Source organism: Phalangium opilio, unplaced genomic scaffold (genome assembly GCF_054372755.1).
Source record: "Phalangium opilio isolate 3A_F unplaced genomic scaffold, DU_Popi_V2 ptg000500l_1, whole genome shotgun sequence".
Classification (NCBI taxonomy): Eukaryota; Metazoa; Arthropoda; class Arachnida; order Opiliones; family Phalangiidae; genus Phalangium; species Phalangium opilio.
Genome location: NW_028324238.1, coordinates 967,501 through 975,000, shown reverse-complemented (window position 1 = coordinate 975,000; position 7,500 = coordinate 967,501). Strand labels below are relative to the sequence as shown.

The 7,500-nt window shown below is 42.9% G+C and overlaps 20 non-coding genes across 20 annotated transcripts; all 20 read right to left on the bottom strand.

The window, feature by feature from the left end:
- Window positions 1-57: 57 nt before the first annotated feature.
- Window positions 58-130, bottom strand: TRNAF-GAA (transfer RNA phenylalanine (anticodon GAA)). Its single transcript has one exon. It is a non-coding gene; the product is annotated as a tRNA-Phe (tRNA).
- Window positions 131-208: 78 nt separating this feature from the next.
- Window positions 209-281, bottom strand: TRNAF-GAA (transfer RNA phenylalanine (anticodon GAA)). Its single transcript has one exon. It is a non-coding gene; the product is annotated as a tRNA-Phe (tRNA).
- Window positions 282-810: 529 nt separating this feature from the next.
- TRNAF-GAA (transfer RNA phenylalanine (anticodon GAA)) lies at window positions 811-883 on the bottom strand. The gene has a single exon. It is a non-coding gene; the product is annotated as a tRNA-Phe (tRNA).
- Window positions 884-950: 67 nt separating this feature from the next.
- Window positions 951-1,023, bottom strand: TRNAF-GAA (transfer RNA phenylalanine (anticodon GAA)). The gene has a single exon. It is a non-coding gene; the product is annotated as a tRNA-Phe (tRNA).
- A 378-nt stretch (window positions 1,024-1,401) lies between these two features.
- On the bottom strand, window positions 1,402-1,474 carry TRNAF-GAA (transfer RNA phenylalanine (anticodon GAA)). The gene has a single exon. It is a non-coding gene; the product is annotated as a tRNA-Phe (tRNA).
- A 529-nt stretch (window positions 1,475-2,003) lies between these two features.
- TRNAF-GAA (transfer RNA phenylalanine (anticodon GAA)) lies at window positions 2,004-2,076 on the bottom strand. Its single transcript has one exon. It is a non-coding gene; the product is annotated as a tRNA-Phe (tRNA).
- Window positions 2,077-2,154: 78 nt separating this feature from the next.
- TRNAF-GAA (transfer RNA phenylalanine (anticodon GAA)) lies at window positions 2,155-2,227 on the bottom strand. Its single transcript has one exon. It is a non-coding gene; the product is annotated as a tRNA-Phe (tRNA).
- A 1,131-nt stretch (window positions 2,228-3,358) lies between these two features.
- TRNAF-GAA (transfer RNA phenylalanine (anticodon GAA)) lies at window positions 3,359-3,431 on the bottom strand. The gene has a single exon. It is a non-coding gene; the product is annotated as a tRNA-Phe (tRNA).
- Window positions 3,432-3,498: 67 nt separating this feature from the next.
- On the bottom strand, window positions 3,499-3,571 carry TRNAF-GAA (transfer RNA phenylalanine (anticodon GAA)). Its single transcript has one exon. It is a non-coding gene; the product is annotated as a tRNA-Phe (tRNA).
- A 378-nt stretch (window positions 3,572-3,949) lies between these two features.
- Window positions 3,950-4,022, bottom strand: TRNAF-GAA (transfer RNA phenylalanine (anticodon GAA)). Its single transcript has one exon. It is a non-coding gene; the product is annotated as a tRNA-Phe (tRNA).
- Window positions 4,023-4,551: 529 nt separating this feature from the next.
- On the bottom strand, window positions 4,552-4,624 carry TRNAF-GAA (transfer RNA phenylalanine (anticodon GAA)). Its single transcript has one exon. It is a non-coding gene; the product is annotated as a tRNA-Phe (tRNA).
- A 78-nt stretch (window positions 4,625-4,702) lies between these two features.
- On the bottom strand, window positions 4,703-4,775 carry TRNAF-GAA (transfer RNA phenylalanine (anticodon GAA)). The gene has a single exon. It is a non-coding gene; the product is annotated as a tRNA-Phe (tRNA).
- Window positions 4,776-5,454: 679 nt separating this feature from the next.
- TRNAF-GAA (transfer RNA phenylalanine (anticodon GAA)) lies at window positions 5,455-5,527 on the bottom strand. The gene has a single exon. It is a non-coding gene; the product is annotated as a tRNA-Phe (tRNA).
- Window positions 5,528-5,604: 77 nt separating this feature from the next.
- TRNAF-GAA (transfer RNA phenylalanine (anticodon GAA)) lies at window positions 5,605-5,677 on the bottom strand. Its single transcript has one exon. It is a non-coding gene; the product is annotated as a tRNA-Phe (tRNA).
- A 229-nt stretch (window positions 5,678-5,906) lies between these two features.
- On the bottom strand, window positions 5,907-5,979 carry TRNAL-CAA (transfer RNA leucine (anticodon CAA)). The gene has a single exon. It is a non-coding gene; the product is annotated as a tRNA-Leu (tRNA).
- A 227-nt stretch (window positions 5,980-6,206) lies between these two features.
- TRNAF-GAA (transfer RNA phenylalanine (anticodon GAA)) lies at window positions 6,207-6,279 on the bottom strand. Its single transcript has one exon. It is a non-coding gene; the product is annotated as a tRNA-Phe (tRNA).
- A 78-nt stretch (window positions 6,280-6,357) lies between these two features.
- Window positions 6,358-6,430, bottom strand: TRNAF-GAA (transfer RNA phenylalanine (anticodon GAA)). Its single transcript has one exon. It is a non-coding gene; the product is annotated as a tRNA-Phe (tRNA).
- Window positions 6,431-6,958: 528 nt separating this feature from the next.
- On the bottom strand, window positions 6,959-7,031 carry TRNAF-GAA (transfer RNA phenylalanine (anticodon GAA)). Its single transcript has one exon. It is a non-coding gene; the product is annotated as a tRNA-Phe (tRNA).
- A 227-nt stretch (window positions 7,032-7,258) lies between these two features.
- On the bottom strand, window positions 7,259-7,331 carry TRNAF-GAA (transfer RNA phenylalanine (anticodon GAA)). The gene has a single exon. It is a non-coding gene; the product is annotated as a tRNA-Phe (tRNA).
- Window positions 7,332-7,408: 77 nt separating this feature from the next.
- Window positions 7,409-7,481, bottom strand: TRNAF-GAA (transfer RNA phenylalanine (anticodon GAA)). Its single transcript has one exon. It is a non-coding gene; the product is annotated as a tRNA-Phe (tRNA).
- Window positions 7,482-7,500: the final 19 nt, after the last annotated feature.

The following is a 7,500-nucleotide window of genomic DNA, read 5'->3' as shown; positions in this document are numbered from 1 at the left end:
AAACTTTCCTTTGGAAATAATTTACTTTAAGATACACGACCCAAAAAGATTTCATATTGCCGAAACCCGGGATCGAACCAGGGACCTTTAGATCTTCAGTCTAACGCTCTCCCAACTGAGCTATTTCGGCTCTTTTTCCTGCAACCAGGGAAACTTTGCATAGGTAAACAGTTAACTTTAATGTATACGACCCAAAAGCCTTTCTTGTTGCCGAAACCCGGGATCGAACCAGGGATCTTTAGATCTTCAGTCTAACGCTCTCCCAACTGAGCTATTTCGGCTCTTTTCACGCATCCAGGGAAACTTTGCTTGGGAAAACAGTTTACTTTAATGTATACGACCCAAAAGCCTTTCTTGTTGCCGAAACCCGGCATCGAACCAGGGACCTTTAGATCTTCATCCTAACGCTCTCCCAACTGAGCTATTTCGGCTCTTTTTCATGCAACCAGGGAAACTTTACTGAAGCAAATAATTTACTTTAAGATACACGATCCAAAAAGATTTCATATTGCCGAAACCCGGGAACGAACCAGGGACCTTTAAATCTTCAGTCTAACGCTCTACCAACTGAGCTATTCCGGCTCTTTTTCATGCAACCAGGGAAACTTTCATTTGGAAATAATTTACTTTAAGATACACGATCCAAAAAGATCTCATATTGCCGAAACCCGGGAAGGAACCAGGGACCTTTAAGTCTTCAGTCTAACGCTCTCCCAACTGAGCTATTTCGGCTCTTTTTCACGCAACCAGAGAAACTTTGCATAGGAAAACAGTTTACTTTAATGTAAACGACCCAAAAGCCTTTCTTGTTGCCGAAACCCGGGATCGAACCAGGGACCTTTAGATCTTCAGTCTAACGCTCTCCCAACTGAGCTATTTCGGCTCTTTTTCATGCAACCAGGGAAACTTTCATTTGGAAATAAGATACACGACCCAAAAAGATTTCATATTGCCGAAACCCGGGATCGAACCAGGGACCTTTAGATCTTCAGTCTAACGCTCTCCCAACTGAGCTATTTCAGCTCTTTTTCCTGCAACCAGGGAAACTTTGCATAGGAAAACAGTTTACTTTAATGTATACGACCCAAAAGCCTTTCTTGTTGCCGAAACCCGGCATCGAACCAGGGACCTTTAGATCTTCATCCTAACGCTCTCCCAACTGAGCTATTTCGGCTCTTTTTCATGCAACCAGGGAAACTTTCCTTTGGAAATAATTTACTTTAAAATACACGATCCAAAAAGATTTCATGTTGCCGAAACCCACATCGAACCAGGGACCTTTAGATCTTCAGTTCAACGCTCTCCCAAATGAGCTATTTCGGCTCTCTTTCGTGCAAACAGGGAAACTTTACTGAAGCAAATAATTTACTTTAAGATACACGATCCAAAAAGATTTCATATTGCCGAAACCCGGGATCGAACCAGGGACCTTTAGATCTTCAGTCTAACGCTCTTCCAACTGAGCTATTTCGGCTCTTTTTCACGCATACAGGGAAACTTTGCATAGGAAAACAGCTTACTTTAATGTATACGACCCAAAAGCCTTTCTTGTTGCCGAAACCCGGGCTCGAACCAGGGATCTTTAGATCTTCAGTTTAACGCTCTTCCAACTGAGCTATTTCGGCTCTTTTTCCTGCAACTAGGGAAACTTTGCATATGAAATAAGTTTACTTTAATGTATACGACCCAAAAGCCTTTCTTGTTGCCGAAACCCGGGACTGAACCAGGGACCTTTAGATCTTCAGTCTAACGCTCTCCCAACTGAGCTATTTCGGCTCTCTTTCATGCAAACAGGGAAACTTTACTGAAGCAAATAATTTACTTAAAGATACACGATCCAAAGCCACTCGTGTTGCCGAAACCCGGGATCGAACCAGGGACCTATAGATCTTCAGTCTAACGCTCTCCCAACTGAGTTATTTCGGCTCTCTTTCGTGCAAACAGGGAAGCTTTCATTTGGAAATAATTTACTTTAAGATACACGATCCAAAAAGATTTCATATTGCCGAAACCCGGGATCGAACCAGGGGCCTTTAGATCTTCAGTCTAACGCTCTCCCAACCGAGCTATTTCGGCTCTTTTTTACACATACAGGGAAACTTTGCTTAGGAAAACAGTTTACTTTAATGTATACGACCCGAAAGCCTTTCTTGTTGCCGAAACCCGGGATCGAACCAGGGACCTTTAGATCTTCAGTCTAACGCTCTCTCAACTGAGCTATTTCGGCTCGTTTTCATGCATCCAGGGAAACTTTCCTTTGGAAATAATTTACTTTAAGATACACGATCCAAAAAGATTTCATATTGCCGAAACCCGGGAACGAACCAGGGACCTTTAAGTCTTCAGTCTAACGCTCTCCCAACTGAGCTATTTCGGCTCTTTTTCATGCAACCAGGGAAACTTTCATTTGGAAATAATTTACTTTAAGATACACGATCCAAAAATATTTCATATTGCCTAAACCCGGGAACGAACCAGGGACCTTTAAGTCTTCAGTCTAACGCTCTCCCAACTGAGCTGTTTCGGCTCTTTTTCACGCAACCAGGGAAACTTTGCATAGGAAAACAGTTTACTTGAATGTATACGACCCAAAAGCCTTTCTTGTTGCCGAAACCCGGGCTCGAACCAGGGACCTTTATAACTTCAGTCTAACGCTCTCCCAACTGAGCTATTTCGGCTCTTGTTCATGCAACCAGGGAAACTTTCCTTTGGAAATAATTTACTTTAAGATACACGACCCAAAAATATTTCATATTGCCGAAACTCGGGATCGAACCAGGGACCTTCAGATCTTCAGTCTAACGCTCTCCCAACTGAGCTATTTCGGCTCTTTTTCCTGCAACCAGGGAAACTTTGCATAGGAAAACAGTTTACTTTAATGTATACGACCCAAAAGCCTTTCTTGTTGCCGAAACCCGGCATCGAACCAGGGACCTTTAGATCTTCATCCTAACGCTCTCCCAACTGAGCTATTTCGGCTCTTTTTCATGCAACCAGGGAAACTTTACTGAAGCAAATAATTTACTTTAAGATACACGATCCAAAAAGATTTCATATTGCCGAAACCCGGGAACGAACCAGGGACCTTTAAATCTTCAGTCTAACGCTCTACCAACTGAGCTATTCCGGCTCTTTTTCATGCAACCAGGGAAACTTTCATTTGGAAATAATTTACTTTAAGATACACGATCCAAAAAGATCTCATATTGCCGAAACCCGGGAAGGAACCAGGGACCTTTAAGTCTTCAGTCTAACGCTCTCCCAACTGAGCTATTTCGGCTCTTTTTCACGCAACCAGAGAAACTTTGCATAGGAAAACAGTTTACTTTAATGTAAACGACCCAAAAGCCTTTCTTGTTGCCGAAACCCGGGATCGAACCAGGGACCTTTAGATCTTCAGTCTAACGCTCTCCCAACTGAGCTATTTCGGCTCTTTTTCATGCAACCAGGGAAACTTTCATTTGGAAATAAGATACACGACCCAAAAAGATTTCATATTGCCGAAACCCGGGATCGAACCAGGGACCTTTAGATCTTCAGTCTAACGCTCTCCCAACTGAGCTATTTCAGCTCTTTTTCCTGCAACCAGGGAAACTTTGCATAGGAAAACAGTTTACTTTAATGTATACGACCCAAAAGCCTTTCTTGTTGCCGAAACCCGGCATCGAACCAGGGACCTTTAGATCTTCATCCTAACGCTCTCCCAACTGAGCTATTTCGGCTCTTTTTCATGCAACCAGGGAAACTTTCCTTTGGAAATAATTTACTTTAAAATACACGATCCAAAAAGATTTCATGTTGCCGAAACCCACATCGAACCAGGGACCTTTAGATCTTCAGTTCAACGCTCTCCCAAATGAGCTATTTCGGCTCTCTTTCGTGCAAACAGGGAAACTTTACTGAAGCAAATAATTTACTTTAAGATACACGATCCAAAAAGATTTCATATTGCCGAAACCCGGGATCGAACCAGGGACCTTTAGATCTTCAGTCTAACGCTCTTCCAACTGAGCTATTTCGGCTCTTTTTCACGCATACAGGGAAACTTTGCATAGGAAAACAGCTTACTTTAATGTATACGACCCAAAAGCCTTTCTTGTTGCCGAAACCCGGGCTCGAACCAGGGATCTTTAGATCTTCAGTTTAACGCTCTTCCAACTGAGCTATTTCGGCTCTTTTTCCTGCAACTAGGGAAACTTTGCATATGAAATAAGTTTACTTTAATGTATACGACCCAAAAGCCTTTCTTGTTGCCGAAACCCGGGACTGAACCAGGGACCTTTAGATCTTCAGTCTAACGCTCTCCCAACTGAGCTATTTCGGCTCTCTTTCATGCAAACAGGGAAACTTTACTGAAGCAAATAATTTACTTAAAGATACACGATCCAAAGCCACTCGTGTTGCCGAAACCCGGGATCGAACCAGGGACCTATAGATCTTCAGTCTAACGCTCTCCCAACTGAGTTATTTCGGCTCTCTTTCGTGCAAACAGGGAAGCTTTCATTTGGAAATAATTTACTTTAAGATACACGATCCAAAAAGATTTCATATTGCCGAAACCCGGGATCGAACCAGGGGCCTTTAGATCTTCAGTCTAACGCTCTCCCAACCGAGCTATTTCGGCTCTTTTTTACACATACAGGGAAACTTTGCTTAGGAAAACAGTTTACTTTAATGTATACGACCCGAAAGCCTTTCTTGTTGCCGAAACCCGGGATCGAACCAGGGACCTTTAGATCTTCAGTCTAACGCTCTCTCAACTGAGCTATTTCGGCTCGTTTTCATGCATCCAGGGAAACTTTCCTTTGGAAATAATTTACTTTAAGATACACGATCCAAAAAGATTTCATATTGCCGAAACCCGGGAACGAACCAGGGACCTTTAAGTCTTCAGTCTAACGCTCTCCCAACTGAGCTATTTCGGCTCTTTTTCATGCAACCAGGGAAACTTTCATTTGGAAATAATTTACTTTAAGATACACGATCCAAAAATATTTCATATTGCCTAAACCCGGGAACGAACCAGGGACCTTTAAGTCTTCAGTCTAACGCTCTCCCAACTGAGCTGTTTCGGCTCTTTTTCACGCAACCAGGGAAACTTTGCATAGGAAAACAGTTTACTTGAATGTATACGACCCAAAAGCCTTTCTTGTTGCCGAAACCCGGGCTCGAACCAGGGACCTTTATAACTTCAGTCTAACGCTCTCCCAACTGAGCTATTTCGGCTCTTGTTCATGCAACCAGGGAAACTTTCCTTTGGAAATAATTTACTTTAAGATACACGACCCAAAAATATTTCATATTGCCGAAACTCGGGATCGAACCAGGGACCTTCAGATCTTCAGTCTAACGCTCTCCCAACTGAGCTATTTCGGCTCTTTTTCCTGCAACCAGGGAAACTTTGCATAGGAAAACAGTTTACTTTAATGTATACGACCCAAAAGCCTTTCTTGTTGCCGAAACCCGGAATCGAACCAGGGACCTTTAGATCTTCAGTCTAACGCTCTACCAACTGAGCCATTTCGGCTCTTTTCACGCAACCAGGGAAACTTTACTTGGGAAAACAGTTTGCTTTAATGTATACGAACCAAAAGCCTTTCTTGTTGCCGAAACCCGGGTTCGAACCAGGGACCTTTAGATCTTCAGTCTAACGCTCTCCCAACTGAGCTATTTCGGCTCTTTTTCTTGCAACCAGGGAAACTTTGCATAGGAAAACAGCTTACTTTAATGTATACAACCCAAAAGCCTTTCTTGTTGCCGAAACCCGGGCTCGAACCAGGGATCTTTAGATCTTCAGTTTAACGCTCTTCCAACTGAGCTATTTCGGCTCTTTTTCCTGCAACTAGGGAAACTTTGCATATGAAATAAGTTTACTTTAATGTATACGACCCAAAAACCTTTCTTGTTGCCGAAACCCGGGACTGAACCAGGGACCTTTAGATCTTGAGTCTAACGCTCTCCCAACTGAGCTATTTCGGCTCTCTTTCATGCAAACAGGGAAACTTTACTGAAGCAAATAATTTACTTAAAGATACACGATCCAAAGCCACTCGTGTTGCCGAAACCCGGGATCGAACCAGGGACCTATAGATCTTCAGTCTAACGCTCTCCCAACTGAGTTATTTCGGCTCTCTTTCGTGCAAACAGGGAAGCTTTCATTTGGAAATAATTTACTTTAAGATACACGATCCAAAAAGATTTCATATTGCCGAAACCCGGGATCGAACCAGGGGCCTTTAGATCTTCAGTCTAACGCTCTCCCAACCGAGCTATTTCGGCTCTTTTTTACACATACAGGGAAACTTTGCTTAGGAAAACAGTTTACTTTAATGTATACGACCCGAAAGCCTTTCTTGTTGCCGAAACCCGGGATCGAACCAGGGACCTTTAGATCTTCAGTCTAACGCTCTCTCAACTGAGCTATTTCGGCTCTTTTTCATGCATCCAGGGAAACTTTCCTTTGGAAATAATTTACTTTAAGATACACGATCCAAAAAGATTTCATATTGCCGAAACCCGGGAACGAACCAGGGACCTTTAAGTCTTCAGTCTAACGCTCTCCCAACTGAGCTATTTCGGCTCTTTTTCATGCAACCAGGGAAACTTTCATTTGGAAATAATTTACTTTAAGATACACGATCCAAAAATATTTCATATTGCCTAAACCCGGGAACGAACCAGGGACCTTTAAGTCTTCAGTCTAACGCTCTCCCAACTGAGCGGTTTCGGCTCTTTTTCACGCAACCAGGGAAACTTTGCATAGGAAAACAGTTTACTTGAATGTATACGACCCAAAAGCCTTTCTTGTTGCCGAAACCCGGGCTCGAACCAGGGACCTTTATAACTTCGGTCTAACGCTCTCCCAACTGAGCTATTTCGGCTCTTGTTCATGCAACCAGGGAAACTTTCCTTTGGAAATAATTTACTTTAAGATACACGACCCAAAAATATTTCATATTGCCGAAACCCGGGATCGAACCAGGGACCTTCAGATCTTCAGTCTAACGCTCTCCCAACTGAGCTATTTCGGCTATGGTCATTCAATCAGGGAAACTTTACTTTGGAAATAATTTACTTTAAGATACACGACCCAAAAAGATTTCATATTGCCGAAACTCGGGATCGAACCAGGGACCTTCAGATCTTCAGTCTAACGCTCTCCCAACTGAGCTATTTCGGCTCTTTTTCCTGCAACCAGGGAAACTTTGCATAGGAAAACAGTTTACTTTAATGTATACGACCCAAAAGCCTTTCTTGTTGCCGAAACCCGGAATCGAACCAGGGACCTTTAGATCTTCAGTCTAACGCTCTACCAACTGAGCTATTTCGGCTCTTTTCACGCAACCAGGGAAACTTTACTTGGGAAAACAGTTTGCTTTAAATTATACGAACCAAAAGCCTTTCTTGTTGCCGAAACCCGGGTTCGAACCAGGGACCTTTAGATCTTCAGTCTAACGCTCTCCCAACTGAGCTATTTCGGCTCTTTTTCTTGCAACCAGG